The 21129-nt window shown below is 31.0% G+C and overlaps 1 protein-coding gene across 4 annotated transcripts in view; it reads left to right on the forward strand.

Annotated features, from left to right (window-relative positions):
• The window catches only part of LOC126843551 (octopamine receptor beta-3R-like), a 92241-nt gene that overhangs the window by 8114 nt on the left and 62998 nt on the right, over positions 1-21129 (forward strand). The window contains exon 2 of one of the 4 annotated variants that reach the window (XM_050581143.1): positions 11742-11926. The exons of the other annotated variants lie outside the window; for them this stretch is intronic. The gene's annotated coding sequence lies outside the window, so the exon portion shown is untranslated. The remainder of the gene's footprint in view (positions 1-11741; positions 11927-21129) is intronic. 4 annotated transcript variants of the gene reach the window in all.

A 21129-nucleotide genomic window follows, 5' to 3' on the forward strand; every position in this document is an offset into this window, starting at 1 on the left:
TTAATCATAATTATTAAGTGTAACTTTAAAAATAAAACACGTCCCACAAGATTAAACGATTTTTTTTCAACTAAGTAAGTAAAGATGAATCAACAATCTTGGCAACACTACTGCCGTCATTACGGTTCAAAAAAAAATTCTTTTAAAAAACAATTTATTTTAATAGTTGACAGTTTCTAGTAGGGTTTCATGATATAATGTTATCAATTAAAGTAATAAAAAGTTTTCAAGTTCTATCAGCATTTTCAATTAGATAAATCGCTATAGCTCTCATAGTGTCACAAAAAGTTTTATAATGCTGGTTAGTCAAAATGTTCCTGTAAGGTATTGTCATTCTTTTGCCTGAAAAAAATTACTTTAATTTCAAGCAAATATAATGTTGAAATCCTGAACAAAACTAATAAATAATATTTTTTTCTAGTTTTCAACAATGTTATATTATATTTAAAATGTAAAAAATATCTCATATAATGAATGGTTTTAAGTCATATTAAATTTAGAGACTCGTGTGTCTTATGGGTTCAAAGAAAAAAAATCCATGATAAAATGTCAATTTCTTATACTTGGTTTTCAGCCAGACGCATAAAGTGCTTGGTAAATCATCAAACTACCACATAATCTATTAAAAAACAAATATTCACAAATTTGAAAATTTTCAAATGTGCGCTGTTGTTTTGCTAGCTATATTTTCAATCTCGAAACCTATAAAATATTTATTAACATTAAAATCTATTTGAAATAACTAAGGTAACAATAATACTGTCCTTTATAAACGCAATTGTTCAATGAAAGCGATAAATTAATTATTAAAATAAACTAGGGTTGTTTAATTCTTTATTTTAAGCAGCACGCATATCTTTTTCAAACAACACCGCAATACTCAATGAAATTCCTAGTCGTTTTACCTTTATTATATTTTACAATGTGCGTTAGCGTGCTTATTTTTATTTGCCTATGGAAAATAAAATATTTATTTGACTATAAATTATTGCTGGTTGGTATAATATGATAAATATTTTTGGCATAGAATTTATGTCATAATTTAAGTATGCAAAATAAAAAACAAAATCTCAGGAAAAAAACAAATACACAAAATCAGACATTGTTGTCTTTTATCTTTTATTTTAAAGTTATTTAAAATGATTATTTAAGTGCGAATTACTATTATTTTCGATGTAATAAAATATTTAAACTGTGATTTTATAGGTTCTACAAGGAAATGTCATCGTTTAAAGTGAACAATTATTTAATAACATATTTCCGTGGCATTGGGACATGATTTATAGTTTTACTGTTACACCTACAACCATATAGCAGCGTTATGAATTTAGTATTTATTAAATTAATGCAAAAAAATATCATTTATTGGCAATAAAAATAGTGTGCGTTTCAACGACTCATTACAAAATATTCCATTTCATTCTTGTATTAGTAAAAATGTCAAATTACGCACTGATTTGAAAATTTTTTTTAATTAAAAAGCAAACACCCAATAAATCAACCGTTAACAATAAATCAAAAAGTTCACGCTGCGCCAAAGAGTTAAAAAGCATTGCATTGTACAACTCGTGAAGTTAGAACGACATTTTCTGGCCGATTTACAAATTCTCTCGAGTCACCAAAATTTACGATTTTTTTATTACTATTAGTTAAGTTTTTCCTCGAAAATGTCACCCCGGGTCTATTTAATTTCGTTTGGTTGGCCATAAAGTCTCAAAGTTATCTGCAACCAACAGTGGACATTAATGTTTAAAAAAATACTTGCTTGTAAAATATTGGTGAAGTTTTTGCTTCTCGGGAGACACTTTCGTTGTCGTATAATATAGCAGAACAAACTATCATTCCCAAAAAGGGTTTGAATATTATAGTGTTTTAGTTTTAATATATTTTTTAAAAACTATGTATCGATTGCATTTACTTATATTGTAATGTATTGTGAATTTTATTTAAATACAATATTAGTGTATCAGTTTCACTATTAATATTATGGAGATCAAACATTACGCGTATAATTCTACAAGGAAAATATTTAGCCTCAAGCGTGTTACCGGATAAAACCGGATATATTGAGGTGGTGCCCGTGGTAGACTGGTATTTCATTAGATAACAAATATAATACAACTTATATTCATAAAAATAATGTAAGTGTAACGTTGATGTGATAATTTTGATTTAGCATGATTCTAAAGTACTTAGAAAAATGCTATTCAAAAATATTAGTTCATCGCTTTTTTTCCCGAATCGGAAATCCCGAATAGCCTTTTACCTGAATAGTATTTTTCCAGAAAGATAAACATTTTTTTTTTCCGTTGGATCCAGATTTTTAATCTTAACTAGACCCGCCAGCTTGTTCTTTTTGACCAGAGTAGAGGTCGGGCTTGTTGTTGGCTTCTATGACGTGTGTACATGTACTAGTGATGTCTACAATAACTCTCTAGGTTTCTGAAGTGTATAAGCAAAGAAGTTTTTTGATAAAAAAATAATTAACAAACTATAATTTGTTTATCAGTTTAACATAGTATATTTCCATGGAATTTCGCAAAATTATTATAAACTTAATTTCTCCGTTACCAACAACAAAATTCTTTCCAAGATAATACACATAAACATTAATACATGTATAAGTTGCTGTGAAATTCATTTTATAAAGTATTTATTAATTTTGATATTCTTTGAATTTGTAGACTTGTTTAATTCTTTTGGAAGTCGATAAAAAAATATCCGTTGTATAATGATTGTAAATCTGTATAAATATTGGTGTCTAAGAGATTTTACCAAATTTAACAATAATATACGTTGGTGTTCAGGTCAGGACTTGTAGTTATTTATGATGATTTCATAGTAAATAACGTAAAAATACAGCTACTTATACAGACTTAAAATCGCCTTTATACCTTTGGCAATCGTCCAATACTCCAATAGCGTACTTAAACTTAATGCCCTAGGAGTGTGATTTGTGTAATAAAACAATTCCTTTATGCACCTCTAATAATGGTAGGAAATGTATGATCATAAAGTATGTGATAAGCCAAATAGCAACGAATAAATGGTTTTAAGTCCCTCTCCTTTATCCGTTAAAAACAAGTTAGTGCGGTGCACAGAAACAATATTGTTGGAAAAAAACTACGAGATTTTAAATTATGACCTCTATTTTTTTTTAAGTAAGACATTCTGTACGTGTATATTTTTAATTTAAATTAAATTTAAACACACTCAAAGAATGTCTTTGTGTCTTAATAATACTTGAATCTGATTCCAATTAGTATTTTGATTAGTAAAAAGTAACTGCCGCAGCTACCAATTCCGTTATAAAATCAATAAAATTTCATTAAACGAAAATAAAAAAATTATATAGGCCTGCTAACAGCAGTTATTTTATTTATATTTTATTTTCATCCACTTAATAAAACTGTTTACTATACTTGGCAAACAACTCTAATTTGGAAACTTCCGCATACCAATGATGCAAAGTGCAAATTTTGTAACACTATTTTTACATTGCTTTCAGTGTGTTTAGCGCGCAAATATAGTATTAATGTAATGATAGATTGGTTTAGACATGTCAATCATGTTATATCTATTTGAACTAATCGACTTTAAGAGTCCGTGTTATTAAGTTTATTCGACGTTTCAAACGGTTTCTTTTTGATTTGTTTACCTAACTGTTTAACGCTTGGTAAAATAATAGCATTTATAATAATACGCTAACCGTTTATTTTTCAAAACGCGAGTTGTATTTTTAAGTTATAAAATCATTTCCCATTTAATCGTCTTAATACCTCACTGTGAATTGTATACAAATATTTGTTTTAACGATTTTGGTTTTGAGATAAGGACTTAATATGTTTATGACTTATACATACAGAAAACATTGAAAATGGCTTTAAAAATACATATTTTGAAGGACATTTTTGACATATCATAAAACTCATGGACACCTATTTCAATTTAAACTGATGGAATTTGATTAATTTATGAAAATAAATGTTTAACAACGGTTGTTCAATTTGAAAGGATGTATAGCGTTTGCTAATTTCGTATCATTTTTTTCTGCTTCAAAATAAAAATGGTTTTTAACTGCAGATTTTTTTTCTGACTAGGTACAATGTAATAAATTTATGCGACATGTTTTTGCTAAAAGTATAATAATTACGTTCTGTTGTAAATGTTGCACGCCTAAATATTGCGTTTTAAAAAAACTTTTTTTTTAACAAAAATGAAACTTTAACACTGGCTTTGTTTCATACTACAGTTAATAAGACAAATCCGACTCTCTTCTTTTGCGAAAAACTTAAATCAATTTGTATTAAATAACTTTATAACGTGCAAAAGTTGCAACATATCTTGGCTTTGAGATTGACATAAATTTCAGATACATATATTATATTTTAAAATTGAAATCGTTAAATATCACAAGTTCAGTTAAATATAGACAAAACGTTAATAAGTACTTAATGATTTCTATAATTGTCTTGGTCACTTTTCAAGGGCCGACCTCAAAATACTCTATACTGCATTTTACTTCTAGACGAGTTAAGAAATGCAAAACATACATAGTATAAATTATTGTATACCGCATATAAGAGAGGGATGCAACTTTGATAATAAAGCAAGCTGCCCAACTTGCGGGTTACCAAACGACACAGTATGAGAATAATGTAAAACAATGACGAAGTGATTAAAATGTTATAACTTTATGGTTATGATTAGCGAAATAAGATATAAGGGTTATTTTATTATAACCTAGCCTATTTCGTTACTAGCTATTCGTTATTAAAAACATTGGTTCTGACAGTTACGGGTAGCAGACGCTTAACACACATTTTTTACAATGTTTCAAAAGAACATTTTTTTTATGGAAACAAGAGAGGAGAGCCATTATTTTAAAACAAAAACAAACATTATGTTACAAAGCTAAATAATTAAATACACATTTATATTATATAGTGTTTTTAACGGAGAATAATTTAAAAAATATATAGATAATAATAACAATATAAAAATATCGCATTGCATATTATGTAAAAGAAAAAAAAAATAAGGATTCAATTTTATACGTTTGTAAATTATTATTTATATTGTAATAGTATAGTTAAACAACAGATCCTAAAGATGCTTCACATTAAAACAAGGTTGTTTTACGTAAACTTAGTAAATATAATATTACAATAGTAATATTGCCAATACTCTCTATTGTTTGGTGAAACAATAACGTAAGCAAATAGTAAATTTGTCAAATTGAATGAACATTGTTGTTTTTTTTATATTAGATGACTGCACGGTTAAAAGCTTTAATATTTACTTATATGACAAAAGTTGTCCTATTTTAAACTTTATCTAATTTCTTTATATCTTACTCACCTTCTTGTGTTGTAGTTTAATGTTTTTTATTTACTCCGTATTCATATTATAACATTTTATTATATAATATATATATATATATATATATAGAATAAGATGTAGGTATAACCCCCTTAATGTGACGTTAAAGCCCTTGAAATAAAACGTTTAAAGTGTACTTTTTGCACTAGATGTTTTTATTGTGCTGAACATAAACACTCATACATACATTATTTAGAAATACTTCACTTTGATAGTGAAGATCCCACTGTGTATCTATTATGCATACCTACTTACCGATAACCTAAAAGTGTACTGAAAATAATGTAAACGTTAAATTCGTTGTAACGCTTTGTTATTGTTTTGATTGCACATAAACGTTTAAAGATGTTTGTCTCTTATCAGTAACTTATTTTGTTTATCGCACAACAATAACATACATAAGTGAACACAAACAATAAAATAATGCTTTGATACAATTTCATGCTTATTCTATTTTACGATAGCAAGTGTTTTCGAATTGAAGATAAAACCTGAGTAACAGGCTCATGGGACATTTTCAAGAGTTACAATATATTCGTAAGGCATAATATATTTTATTTAACTAGGTTAAGAATGATAAATTCATACGATTAGCCAGAGTAAATCACTAAGCCAATATCAATAGTTCTAGTAGTAAATTGATACACAATATGTGTTTTGTTAAAAAAATAATTAATCATTTTTGAAATCTAACTCTCTCTCGATTACATGTAAATTTAGTCTTCATAGAAAATAGTATTGCACGATGGTTACTTCGATATACATAATTCAGGATTCATTATACATAAGGATTTAGATCCCAAGGATTGTTAGTTATTTGTACGACCATATAGGTTAGTACATGAATAAAAAATAAGAGATATCGACTCAATTTAAGTTCCATCTTTTATTTGTGATTTGCCAGTAAACATTTAAAAAATTCAATAGTGGCATTTTTTCGCGTTCCAATAACGTCAATGTAGAATAGATATAGAATACCTCTATACTTTTAATAAATTCAACAGAATTAAACATTTAGAGATTTTACCTTTTTCTAGTTTCACATTACGCGATGGCCAATGGGTACAAAAAGGTAGTTCTTAAAATGACAAGACACACGAGTAGGTCGAAAATGTTGAATTGTTGTTTATTGCGTTTACTTGACCCGCATACAAAATAAATTGGAAAATATGAACACTATGAGGATGTGGCTAAACGCGTGCGGGGTCACCTTTAGTACACTAAACAGAAAAATGAGTTTAATTTGAAAACCATCTATTTTCTACACTATATTTAATTCCTCAAAGCTTAAACTCTAAAGTACTTTTTTGTATGGTTTTTTTCGAACGGTGTTAATTACCAACATTTAAAACATATTTTACTATTACCCTTGAAATATTTAAAATTAATTATTTTCAACTCAATCCTTTTATTGTACTATGTTATATTATAGATATACCAGTAACAAAAAACATAATACCTACATTTAATACTACCCTTAAAAAAATAATATAATTACTATAAATCTTGAGAAAATATTCCCAAAAAATATGTTGTCAAGTAAAACAACAGTTTTATACTAATTATTACATAATATCGACTAGGTATAATAAGTTTTAAACAAAATTATATTTGAATGTATGAACTATAAAATAAGATTTATTTAGGTCTTTAAAAAAATGTTAACTTGTTATTTACCTAGTATCTACTATCTACATAGAATTTATAATACAACATAATATTATGGAAAACGATATACATTTTAAATGCACAGTAAAATATAAGCAAAGCGATGTTGTTAAATTTGCTTATGAAATAAAATACTTTGGGTGGTCTAGTAATAAATAATGTTGCATTGAACTTTCTGAGATGTAAACATTTTAAACGTTTGAGTTGTAAACGTTTAGTGCTGTGAATAAAATGACTATTATGTGATAAAAAGGATGCAACTTTCGACTATATATTATCTGATTTAAAATTTAATATTATACAAAACCAACAAGTAATAATATGCAAAATAGCGTAAATTATTCACGTTTCCGATAACATATGCATTTAATTTCGACTGAATGCAAACTTTGTATAAAATTCGGTGAAAAGGGAATAGAGTTCTATTAATAATGCAAGTTGGCGGCGTGACATTTGAATTTCAATAAAATCTAGTATAAGCATATTAAATCTCGATGACTTCATGTGTCTGCATTGAATATTTTATTCTTGTAAAAAACAAAATTAGATGTTCTTAATGATGTTACAATATAAAACTGTGGTTTTAATCGCGAATCTACTAGAACTAGCCTAGGTACTCGGAGTTCATATCGAGGTTAGACAAATGGTCAACCCAAATTAAAATTGGTGTGGGATACTTTCTATTGAAATTTGGAAATTATATAATTTAAAATTAGAATCGTGTTACAATAGTAGTCGGTTTTTTATACTATATTGTCTTTATGCGGTTATTTTAATGTCTCAATCGGCACCGTAATGGCCACCACCACCGCATAGCATAATAACTAACAACCGAAAACGTCGCACCCGCAGCAGTAAAAATGGCTGTTCCCGGTTTCGGTGAAAAGGAACCCCATTTACTTGTTTATTCGGGTTAGGTTTTACTTAAACAAAAGTGCCCTATACATATATATATATAATAAATATGTGTACATACTTTTGCTTAGGAATGTATGTAAATATGAACTACACATTCCGAATTCGGGGCACGACCAAGCGGATGCGCCTAATGGTATCCGTGAGATCGCGGGAAACCCCTAGGCTATCCGGTGTCGCATACACTTCTATAATGACACACCTTTTTCTTTCTGGCTCCGTCCCTGTCTTTCCCGCAAGTCTTGTTCACTCTCGCTTTTTCGTTCGCTTTTTTGAAATGTAATTTTCCCCATCAAGCTTTCCGTGACAATGGAGCAGCATGGGTTGTTTTGGCCAAGCTATTGTCCTTAGCTGTATGCGCTCACGTCGCACGCTAGTATCGATTCTGTTCTGTAAGTATGCGTGTGCATGTTTATTTTTTATGTTTGCTCGACGATTAAATATCATAATCATAATGAATTTAAGTCCTGTGTGCGACCCGTATTGACGACTCCAAGGCCGCACAGCCACCGGCATGCGTGTAGATTTTCCTGCCGTGGCGGCGAGGGGAAACGAGAATTTAAAGGTTAACTATTAATAAAAACGCCAAGTATAATAGTTTATAACTGAACTGTTACCTATACATAATATATTATAAGATGGCCATGGGTGCCATCGGCCGATGAGAGTTGATCGCGGTGACAGTCAAATACACACAATGCCGGCGACTATGTATGGATACGGCAATCCTATCACATCGATTACCCTAGCTGTGACGTTTGGCTTTGTCGTTGACCGTTCAGGGTAAAAAAGCAATGGTGCGCGATGCGCTCACACAAACGGCAATATATATATCATAAAATAGATTTTAGAAACTAATAATTATTATTGTCCCGGTAGACGGGTAAGCAATTATATTTCTCCGATGCCCCATTGAAATTGTCGATAGCAGGTACGTTGCTATATTATCTATTGTAGAAAAAATTAACTTTTTTTTATTTCTCTCTGAGCCCCGTATTTGCTGCTACGTTCCCGGCCAGGTTATTTTAATCTATACTGTATAATATAACCGATGTGAATGAAAGTACAACATAATTATAAGTATACCTGTCTACACGGAAACGAGGTCTGACCGTGGTCGGCGGTCGAGTGTGATAACGTAAAAAAGTTTACGACCATATTGTAATAATATGATAATATATTCAAAGAGCACAGTATTCAATATATACACAGACGGGTGACGCGTGTGGTTGACTTAAAATATAATGTATATGTTTAGGCATTCGGGTCTGTTTAATTAGGAAATTCACCGCAGACGGGTTTTTGCGCGTTTTAATTATTACAACAGATATTATCTAAGAGGGGAGTTTAAAAAAAAAGAGCAACGATAATTTTATTATTTTTATACCTTTCTCTCGTTGTGTATATTTAGTTTATTAAAACAAAAATCCAATATAGACATGATGTTTACTTATGCTTAGCAAGTGTGGTGCACAATTTATGGTAATTACCGGTTTCAGGTCAACTCCACGAGAGATGCCGTAAATACACACACATATAATTATAAAATTCTCTCATAATACTCTAGGTACAGGGTTTATGATGTATCAAAAAATGGCAAAAAAATTACAAATGGAATAAAAAACGTTCAAAAAGTTTCAATTGTTCAAAAATTGTATTTAAATATTTCCAAAATAATCCACCAAAATAATTTTTTAAACATAATTTATCTAAAATATCACACAACAATTTTTAAAATGTATAATAATAAAATTAAATATTATTCTTGAGTAAAACATATTGAAAATATCAATGTTCCGATTTTGCTTATTGGGTACACATTATTGAATTTTAGAAATGTACAAAATATAATCATTTAATTTCTTTAAATAGATTAAAATCAATCGAAATAAACAACCTGAGCCGTAGGGCAACCGATGTAAGCTGTTGACTAGGACTGTGATTTCCTTAGTAGCAATTCTGACACCAGATCGGAAATGCTATGACCAACAGGTTAATTTTTGCATTTTTACATTTTTTTTACATTTTTTCTAATAGTAAACAATAAAAAGCCAGCACAGTGGGGTCGGTGCATAGTGGTGGCGAAGCATATAGAGATCCTAGGTCTTCAGGAATTCCGTATCGGTCGATGGTAGAAATAGTGAATATCGATAGAAAACGCATGGGCCTCGTCATTAGTATGATATAGATTAACTGAGTTTTCGTTAGGTAGGTAGAGGAAAAGAGGAGGTGATGGTTAGGTTAGTTTCCACTTACAGGTTTACACATTGTTCATCGACCCAATATTATTTTATCATTATTATTTGAATGGAAATATGTTTCACTAAAATATTCCCATTATACGCATTATAATATTCGCATTGTTCATCATACTGTACAAATAGAATAGGATTTTACAGAAATAGTGTTGCAAAACGCAAACAATTTCACAAAAATACTATAATATAGTTTTCATGAATATAACATAATATCAAACGGTATGTACAAATCGCTTTTAAAAATATTTCTGTATTCTTTAAAACTGATTGTGTGTGTCACGGGATCTTGAGTGTACTCAACAACTTCCCAAAGTTTCATGGTGATCGGATGAATGGTGTACTAATGCATAAAGGTCAGACAAAGAGGGAATCGCTAAGCTGAGGTGAATTGAGCCGACGAGCCACGAGCCTAACCTAACCGGTCCCGTACCGCGCCAATAACATATTGTATATTTTCATCAAAGATTATCGCACGATTTTTAAAATTAAGTCGACAAAGTACAACTACCCAACACCTCTCGTTGCACAAAATTGTCCATGGAAAATCGTCTATTGTTCACATAAAACAAAAACTACTCGGAGAGATGAAATAAACGAGATATTTCAACACCGTGCCTGTCTCACTGAAATTCATTAATTAAAAATTGCTCGAAACTTTTAACTCTCCGAAGACCTTTTAGAAGCTAAAATATAAATGGTTGATTATTTGTAATGATAATTTGTAGCGTGCCTTCTTGAGTGATTAGTTTATAATAATGGCACTTACTTCTAATGCATATAGGTGAATACCAATACATAGATATAGATATTAAAACGATTATTTTTTTAATTAAACAAAAACGAAAATTATATTTTGTTACCATTAATTAAAAATAAACAATATATTTATGTGATTGTATACTTAATTTAGTGTGCTAAGCCATAGATTAAAGCTTTGCCTAATATCTTCTTGTAATAATATCTAATTTAAGAATTTTCTCTGTACAATTTTTCTCTACATGTTATGTAATAGTCTTTAAGTTCAAAGCGAAATAATTTTATTTATTTTATGAAGTATTTTATACAATAAAGTGTTGATTACAAACTGTCTTTTTAATGACAATTTACGAGATAGTAAAACGTTGACTACGTTCTGCTCTGGATGACGACGTTTCTCCTCGACATTTTTCAATAGTTGGCCAGTTTCTTTACTGTACTAAAAAAAACTGCGGTTGTTTACAGTCGTTTTTCTTTCTTTATTCTTAAAAAAAAAAAACTATAGTTCTATATTATAATCGTATATAAGAGCTGAAATGTCACCTTTAATAACATAAAAACCTTTGTGGCACACAATAAAAAAGTAAAGCGTACTGCATTCAACGGGATTGAGCAATAGTTTTTTATTTTTTTAAAACTTTTTTCATAGTTCTTTTCTTAACGGTTCGCAGAATTCAGAAGGCGTTTTGCATATTAGCAAATGAATTCTCGGCGACAAGTAGAATATAAATAATTATTTGTTGTTCTCGGCTTGTATTCCAGGTGACGGGCCGGCTGTCTAAACCGACCCATAAACCGTTGCTCACATAATTTACAACTACCGCACAGCGTCGCCACTGTGAATGGAAATTATTATACCGTCGCTTTAGCACTTTTGCCGGTGTTTGTTGCAGCGAAACATCCGATTAAAAGTCTTTTGCAACGGCCCGGCCAAACTGAGCACGAAGGTATATTGTTTTATTTACTTTTAATTAAACAATACATTCCCACGCATACAACATCCCGTAGGTCTGTATGGTAATGTACAGAATATCGCAAACGTACGTATAAAAATTAGCGTTTTATCCGGAAAAACTAATATTGATAAAGTTAAACGTTTTCATAACACTATTGTGCTTACGTTCGTTGTAAACTGTTTACCTTAATGCTAACATTTATTCCTCTTTTTTTTTTTGCGATTAAAATCCATGGCGTTAACAGGAATTTATACTAAGAGGTAAAATGGTACATAGTGTTTACTCGAAAGTATTTTGATAAAGATTCAAAGACAGCTTTAAACCGTCTTGTTTGTTTTTAATAGTCCTTAAGTGTTGAAGTTTGGAGAAACTCACACAAAATAGTGTGATTTATTCTATGTCGTAGGTTTTGCTGTTTTCTCTAATATATATATATATATATTTTTTTTACTTTGTTAAAATTCGCTTTTTTATTGTTTTTATAAAAAAACTTCAACGACAGTAAAAAATAAAATAAAAACACTGTTTCAGAAAATTCACGACGAACGACGTATACATTATTTTTCAAGCAAAAACAAAATTCTAATATTCAATGACCATTACAAATAAATTAAACCAGTACAGTCTATAATATTAGTCTGGTCATTTTCGGTTCTACCCAACTCCATTTTCAGAGGAATAGTCACCGTTCTGCTGTACGTTAAAACCTAAAAAGTAATTTTAATGTATACGTTAACGCTTAAATAGAAAATGCAATTTTGGCGTTTGAACTTAGATAAGATGTTGAGAATTTATTTCACTTCAGTTGTTCGCATGATGTCTGTATAGGCGTATCGAAAATGTCGATTGAAACTTTTTACGATGCAAGTCGCTTTTTATCTATCAATACACACTTGAGACATATGACTTACTTAGGTTTTCATTCAGTTTTCACAAAACTTTCTACCCACTTATCTGTGTGGTGGTAGTGATTTTGAACACAAAATGCGGTTCTGTTATGAAAAACATATAATATATATTTTTTTTTTCCGCCGAGTTTTATACAATACTAAGAATTCCGAACGATTTTTTAATGTATAATACTTTTAACACGTTTTACTGTGCTCGGACTCCCGAGAACAAACTTCGATCTGAAAGTTCCTAAGGTCGCGACTTCCGACTTACAACAAACTTTGACAAATGACAATTTTCCAAAGACGGGCAACATGCTACACACAATATTATTATTCCGTGCGTATTACTAGTCCATGTGTATGGTTACCATTTTATATTTTTACTTATACGTTATACAGCCGCAACACACCGCCTGTTCGACATCTGTGTAATACTGTTTTTACATAATTGAAGCTGCATGTATTATTATTATTGTATTCCACACAGCAATAATGTATTTTAATAATATTTTATCGTAATTGTCAACAAAGGCTTTGCATCGCGTTTTGGCAGATAATTATAAATAAACAATCAATATCACAAATGCTTCAAACATATTTCCTAAATAATATACATTTAAAAATATAAATTAATTATTGACCATTTATAAAATTAATATTTTATAATTTATACTTTTAATATTATTTTCTATCAAACCTCAAAAAGATAATATTTATATGCTGCGTGGGATAGGTATAATCAGTATCGCGTATTACATCTAACTCGACCCCTGTAAAAGTTTTACTTAAGTGTACAAAGAAAAAAAAGTTACTTTAAATATATCGTTTTTAATCACACTCATCGAATGTAACTTTTATAGTTGGAACGACAATTTAATATATATTTTATTCACACACTATTAAAGATAGACATCTAATTAATATTATACAGAAGCCTTAAACTTTTTTTTGTTGTTTAGTTAGTTTAAAGACACATCACCTAATTTTTGATAAAATGTCATCATCGTATTATATAAATATTACATTTTAATGAAGCATTTGTACATGCTAAAAGCTCAACGTTCTTATACATTTCGTTCTCGGTAGAAACACATTTTGCCAATTGGCGCGTATCAAGCAGCTAATGCATGGAATAATATTATATTTGCTTTAGTTCAACATACGTTCTATAATTGGGTTAAACAAGCTAATGTCATAAATTGCAATTAATCGACTGCTAATATATATTTGAGTTAAGTTGAACTTTATGTATCCACTCAAATCGAAACTTCTTGTGAGTTAATGGCTAATACTGTTCTATATAATAGTAGTTGTCTCGTCGTATATATTATAGAAATGCTTTGTTGTTTATTCTTCATTGTTCGTCTTAACATGTGTTTTACAATGTACGATTTCAGACGGAGGCAAACATTCCGTATAGTAGAGATCGATTTTCATTACTTATCAAATCACATATTTACTTGATATGGTCCAACCAAAAGTGTATACAAAAATGTCGGGCAAACGATACCATCGTATTATACTCGAGTATCGGTTTTGTGTTTCACGCGTCGAATAAACGATATACATAATATATATATATAACATTATCTTTGTCTAGTGTAGAGCGTGCTGTCGTTCTTAAAATTATATTGCACTTCAAAGTTCCGTTCAACGCTTATAAATGGAGACCACGGTTATTGGCTGTGTATAATATTAGCTTTCATAGGTAGGTATTTTGCAGTTCCTCCTCTGGACTCTGCATCTAGAGTGTCTATACCAACGAAAAATGGTCTTATAATGCGCGAGATAATTTTTTATAATATTATAGTTTCTGTACAATACAAACATGCTATTCATTTGTACACGTTTCGACGATGAATATCAGTTTTCACGTGCATTTTAATCAAAGCACAAAATCGGGCTAATGCGTTTCTCGGCTGATTGTTGCTATAATAACGTCACGCTATACATACTATATGCATATAATACTATAGGTATACTATGCATATATTGACTTAATACAATGACGCATCACTAGTTGCCGCAGGGAATTCCACAACATTAAGAGCATAATTATTATATAGGTGTACATATAATATAGTTTACAATGTTGGGTGGAATTTTGACTTCGGTTCACCCGAATGGTTATCATTCTACGTCGTATTCATTATTTCCCCGATGTGCACATTATATAGAATAAATTAGTAGTTGTATATTATAATGTTGGAGACATTTCCCCGCTAAGGTGAAACTAGCAATTGGGTCTATACCTACGCACGTACGAGAAATTTAATAATGGTCGTTTAATAGTAAATATTGTTACTGCGTTGTCCCAAAGTTTTATGATAATACACATATAATTAATACATTTTTTTTTTAATTTTAATTTTTTGGTTTTATACACCTGTTACCTAACGAAAAAAAGCTATAATTTTTTTTTTTATTGAAATTGATTATACATTTATATATTTATTATTTATTATATGACGTCAACAAAATTATAAATCAACGTTTGTTATCTACACCGGTTTTACGTTATGAATTTATATTTTAAATTAGCTGTTGTGCAATCCGAGATGTCAGATTTTATTAATAGAATAAATTGAAGCATAGAGCTTGATTTTCGCCTCCCAACCATCGCTATGTATATTATTTGTGCTAAATACTATATTAATAAAATTAAAAAAAAAATTGTCGATTATTTTGTAGAAATATTACTTTTTTTGTATCAAAGCAATAGATTTAGAGTAAACGATATAGAAGTGTAGAGGATAATCCAATTTTTAAATTAAAAATAATTTACCATAAATTTTTGATTGGTCGATAACCAGTTATGAATAACTACTTTATAAAAATTGTAATTTACACTCCACCATTCCTCCCGTACTAAATTTTAAACTTTAATGACTTAAAATTAAAACTGGTTTTCAACTTGTAACAGTGTTCTGTAATTATTTTAATTTTAAAAAGTAAATTAAATACAACGTTTTCGTTAGTTTCAAAAGTCGATACCAGTTCAAGAGCATTGAACAAACTGGTCAATAAATTATGCATAACACTTACTATGTATATTATTTATATACATTTTAGTTTTCAGTTTCTCGTTTTATTTATTTATTTTTAGAAGTTGTTAGTCATTATGATACTCCAATGTTGAGCTCTTCTTCGAATAAGCTACAGATATTTATAAAAAAACAAGTTGTACCTGCAGTTAAAATAAAAACAAGTTTTGCGTGTGCTATTTACGGTCACATCGATTTTATTTTTATGAGAACGAGTCAGAAACAAATAAGGAACACAATTTTTACCCTTAGGTAACACGAAAGCAGAGATGGGCAGAATTATTAATCCCGGATTACTGTATTTTTTTAAAATTAATCCAAGTAATCCCGGATTACTGGATTATTTTGTAATTAATCCAAGTAATTCCGGATTACTTGGATTAAAAATAATCCAATACGGATTACAGTAATCCCGGATTACTGGATTATTTTTGAATTAATCCAAGTAATCCGTTATACAAAATGACGGATTTATGGATTACAATTAATAAATAATTAGTATACTCTGCCCTAGTAGGTACTTTAACAAAGCTCAAGTTTATCTAGCTTAAACACATTTTATACAACAACACTTTTTTGTCAATTTGTTAAATTTTTTAAATAAATTATTTTGTTATTATTGTTTAATTTTATAATCTGAAAAATATGATATCATACCATAATCAAGTTAACATTTTACATTTAAAATTTTGAAATCTTTAGACTTTTGTATGCAGAAATCGGCTCAGCGGTTTAGTTTTACTCCTAGTAAAAATAAAACACATTATTGTAAAAACAATACCTCCCAGCTCCGTATAAAAGAAAAAAATGATTTAAATACATTTTAATTTAAAAAAAATATTATTTAAGTACAATGTTTTGGATTACTGGAATGAAAAAAAAAACAGTAATCTTTAAATTTGGGTTATTGGAATAAAACAAAAATCCTAAATTAATAATGTAATCCGTAATCCGTATACTAGGGATTACTGGATTAATAAGGTAATCCGTAATCCGTATACTAGGGATTACTGGATTAATAATGTAATCCGTAATCCGAAACTCGGGATTACTGAAATAAAATAATCCAAACTTTTTTAATTCTGGATTAATAATGTAATCCGTAATCCGTATACTAGGGATTACTGGATTACTAATGTAATCCGTAATCCGTTAACTAAGGATTACTGGATTAAATTTAATCCTTTATCCAAAAATGTAGGATTACTGAATTAAATGTAATCCAGTTTTTTATTAATCGTGGATTACTCGTAATCCGTAATCCGTCTGTAATCGATTACGGATTGTAATCCATTTTGCCCATCTCTGCACGAAAGTTACTAATATTATTTGCTAATTGAACAACTACAAAATGGAAACATAGTTTGGTTATTTTATGTATTATCTGTGAAACATTTTACATTTCCCACACATATATTTTAAATTGCTTTAGTAGGTACATAAGTCATTAATTTAACAGTGATGAAAATTACTACAAAATGTACTATATTTTTTTAAGCAATATTGAGCTAGGTGTATTTGATTTCCTCGTAAAGTATATTTTTGAATTTTTATTCTTTTTAAAAATCGTATTTACTCGATACTTTTGATGTTTAAGAGTTTGTCCATTTTATATTAGGCGTACGTTCAATGCATTCTGTGAGCGCTTTAATTAAACGTATGCAGTGGCCAATTCGGTCGCACGTACGCAGACACAAACAAAACCAATTTAACAATAGTATGTTCGTCGAAACCTAAATTATTGATAGAATCGAATAGAATTTATTTTTAATGAAATGTGTATTTTATCGATTTCAAAAACATATACGTTCACCAACATCAAACCGTGAACATTGCGGGACAACTCGGTGATGGCGAATGCTATTTTTCGGCACAGCGTGTTGCCCGTTGGGTTACCTATTAGTTACAATCCCTCTGACAAAATGCATCGTTCGCAATAACCGGACATCCGATTGTTATTCCTAAAACGATCCGGTCGTACGTCCACTAGAGGTCTGGCGGGCAGCGGAACGATCATCATCTTATATGCACCATGTATTGTAAAACTTGTAAGTGCTATATTATATTGTTATGTCGGTTTGGCAGACGTCTGGGGTTCGTGTATACGTCACACATTTGTCGGCGCCGGACGATGATGTTGGCGGCACGCTTTGTGTGTACAATACAACAACATAATAATATAATATACACACACACACTCACACGGTATAATATTAACATTATTTATGGTGTTGGTACCGAAACGGTATTAAGCCGAGTTTATCGTGGTAAACGGTTTAAATCGTGGCCCGACGTTCTTACGACCTTAAAAAAAAAAAATAAATAAATAAGAACGTTAAACCCGTCGTTACCAGCTGTTATGGTACCATTACGCCTGGTTAGATATACATTGCTCTATATTTGTTGCGGTTATGCATAACTCCTTTTTTTTTTTTTTTATACTGCTACTGTGGTGGACGAACTGTCGCTAGTCACGATACAACTGCCAACCGAGGTCAGTGGGAAAAATAAAAATAAATGTAAAACCCCGGATAATAATCGCGTTACAGGCGTGTCGAGAGATAAACGCCGAAAACGTCTCCGCCGGTGGCGATGATGATTAATAAAATACAACCCCAACTGCAGAGGTGCGCGGTGCTTTTGTTCAGCCCGTAAACAACACAGCGTGACCAATAGAAAACCGAACGGTATTCCTTTTGTTCGAATTAGATCAAAATTGGGCACGTATCGCACGACATCAATGAGAGAGATATTAATAACCGTACTGCCGGTGTGCGGTCGGGTTCGCTGTGTTCCAAAAAGCCGAAGCCCGTGTTGAAACGTATAAAACAATAATATATAGTAGGCGGCACCGCATTGGCGTATAATAATATACACACAGTACTGAGTATAGACCGAGTATTGGACCGTTCCAATAAATTACACTTGTGGATTCGAGTTATCTTAAGGGTCGTACGGTTGGTTTTACACGCAACCGCCGTACCTATATCAAATGTGTATTGTTGGCCGTTCCGCAAGAGTGCAAATCAATACCCCAAAGCTCGCATATCATACCTTTATAATAATAACGTATTATGTACGCATGTATAAATATTATATTTCGTTAAAAATCCAAATTGCACGTTTCTGCGAGTTAACGTGCAAGTGCGGAAGTAGTGCGTCGACCGTACCGGTTAGGGTTGGATGTCAAAGCTTTGCATTTTCGTTCGTAGCACAATACTTGTTTTACCGTCTTAGATGCCCTTATCAAAGCTACAGCGCACCCTATAAACTATCCGGTGAAACTGTTGAGTAAACCCACTCGGAGTAACCCTATTCGGCCGCCGCATTGATTGTATCAGCACTTTGGGTTGATTTCGATTGTTTTTGCTTAAAACTAATTAGAATTTACTTATCTTATGCTCATATTTTATCGGAAGTCACTAAATCCAAAGTTGGTCCTTCAGAAAGTTGGCTTCAGAGCCCGGATTGTACATTAAACACAATATTTTGCCAGAAATTTCACTGCGAGAATAGAATGTGTTCTAATAAATAAGTTTCCGAATAAAAACAAAAACTTTAGAGAAAAAACAAATTACTTTTTTTTTATTGGCTCAAGAAAGCCACATGCCGCAACAGCAGCTATCGCATGTCCCCTAGTCTTTTATGGGTTGTCAACTTTTACTAATAATTGCACATCCTGCTGCGCTGCCTCGGTCGTCCTATAGAGATCTTCCATCTGTATATTGTGTGCTTTCGTGTTACGTGTAGTGGTTGATTTATTATTCTACATTCTGCGAGCCGTGCACGCCTGGCTATTGCACGCATTGTCAATTCATCTGTTGTTGTTCGTTTAACAAGTAATATTGAAAACATTATTTGTTCCGTACACGCGTGTTTTTCTAAATTTATTCCTCTTAGTTCTGAATAATATAGGTCGGAATAGGTTTTGCCAACTATTTTTTTTACCATTGTTTTAAGTTTACTTTATTACTAGGCATTTTCTAATATTTGATGTAGCTCGAGATTTGTGTTCTGCGCTCGTTTGGAGTTTCAAGTACAGACCAGCGCCCGTAAAATGTGCAGATGAACCGCATTTGCGCAAAATGAAAACCCAACTAATAGACAAAACCGTACTTCTCCGGAACGTAGTTATAGAAATTGCAACATTGGCAATTTACAATAATACCATGGTTTCAGTTAACTCCGACGAATAAGGCGCAGAGAAAGTTTAACGCTGATGTGGAATAATAAGTTTGACGTGTTTTTCTTTGCCTTAACGTCTTCCAAGAAGATTCTCTCATACGCGCGCACAATAAAGTAAAGCATTAGTCCAAAAGAACGCACATTGCCTGTACCGTCTTTTGATGTGTCTTCCATAACTACAGCTTCTGATACTACTGATACGTGTTCGGAATCGTATATTATAACTTGAACGTCACGTAATAACTGTCACATCAAAATTGACAAGCCGTGCAATGCGTTTGCGTACGAATTCGTTAAAATGAATATTAGTAGGTACAACTCTTGAGAGCGTGTTCGGATGAATATAATTCAAACGATTAATAACAATGAAAACATATCGACCGGCAATAAATTTCTGGACATTGTAGTAAATCTTAAAACCGAGTTTTGATTGTAAGCGTTTGACGTCAGACACACGTACACGTTTAATATGTTTGAGAATATGTATTAAATTTTAAACTATCGTTTCGCAGAGTATCGTCGTTTAGGAACGATGGATTAAGCTACCTATAACCGTTCGAGGATTAACGATTTAAAGTATCGCTCTTGTCGTCTTTTCGGGTAAACCGCGATTTAAGATAATATGGTTGTCCGACCGCTTGTGATAAAGTGACTGCCGAAGGTAATCCTATAGACACCTGGTACTCGATTAAAAAACAGCGCGCTGTGATGGACAATAGTCGGGACTCGTGTATATAGGTACGTGTAATATGGGACATTTTTCTAAAAACCTCTACAGTTTTAAAACGAATGGTTTTATCCATTTTTTGTACATCAAACATCTTGTCGAGAATAAATAAAAATTTTAGTTTTACATTTTTCAATGCTTTCTTATGGGAGAATCTCCCGACATTAGTTTGTCAGCTGTCCGGATTATGCGCCCTATGTACCTATGTCTATAGAAATTGTAAACTCTCGAGCGGACAACATTTTCAACTTTACGATGCATTACGATTGGTTGTTGTCTCGAATGAAGGATAGGAGTGCTAGTAGTTAATCGAAACAGATTTTTTTTTGTATTAACTTCGTGGCC

This window comes from Adelges cooleyi, unplaced genomic scaffold, assembly GCF_023614345.1.
Source record: "Adelges cooleyi isolate 19-005CV unplaced genomic scaffold, UGA_ACOO_1.1 ACOO_flye_CR_arks_rails_tigmint_CR_PRNA_574, whole genome shotgun sequence".
NCBI lineage: Eukaryota > Metazoa > Arthropoda > Insecta > Hemiptera > Adelgidae > Adelges > Adelges cooleyi.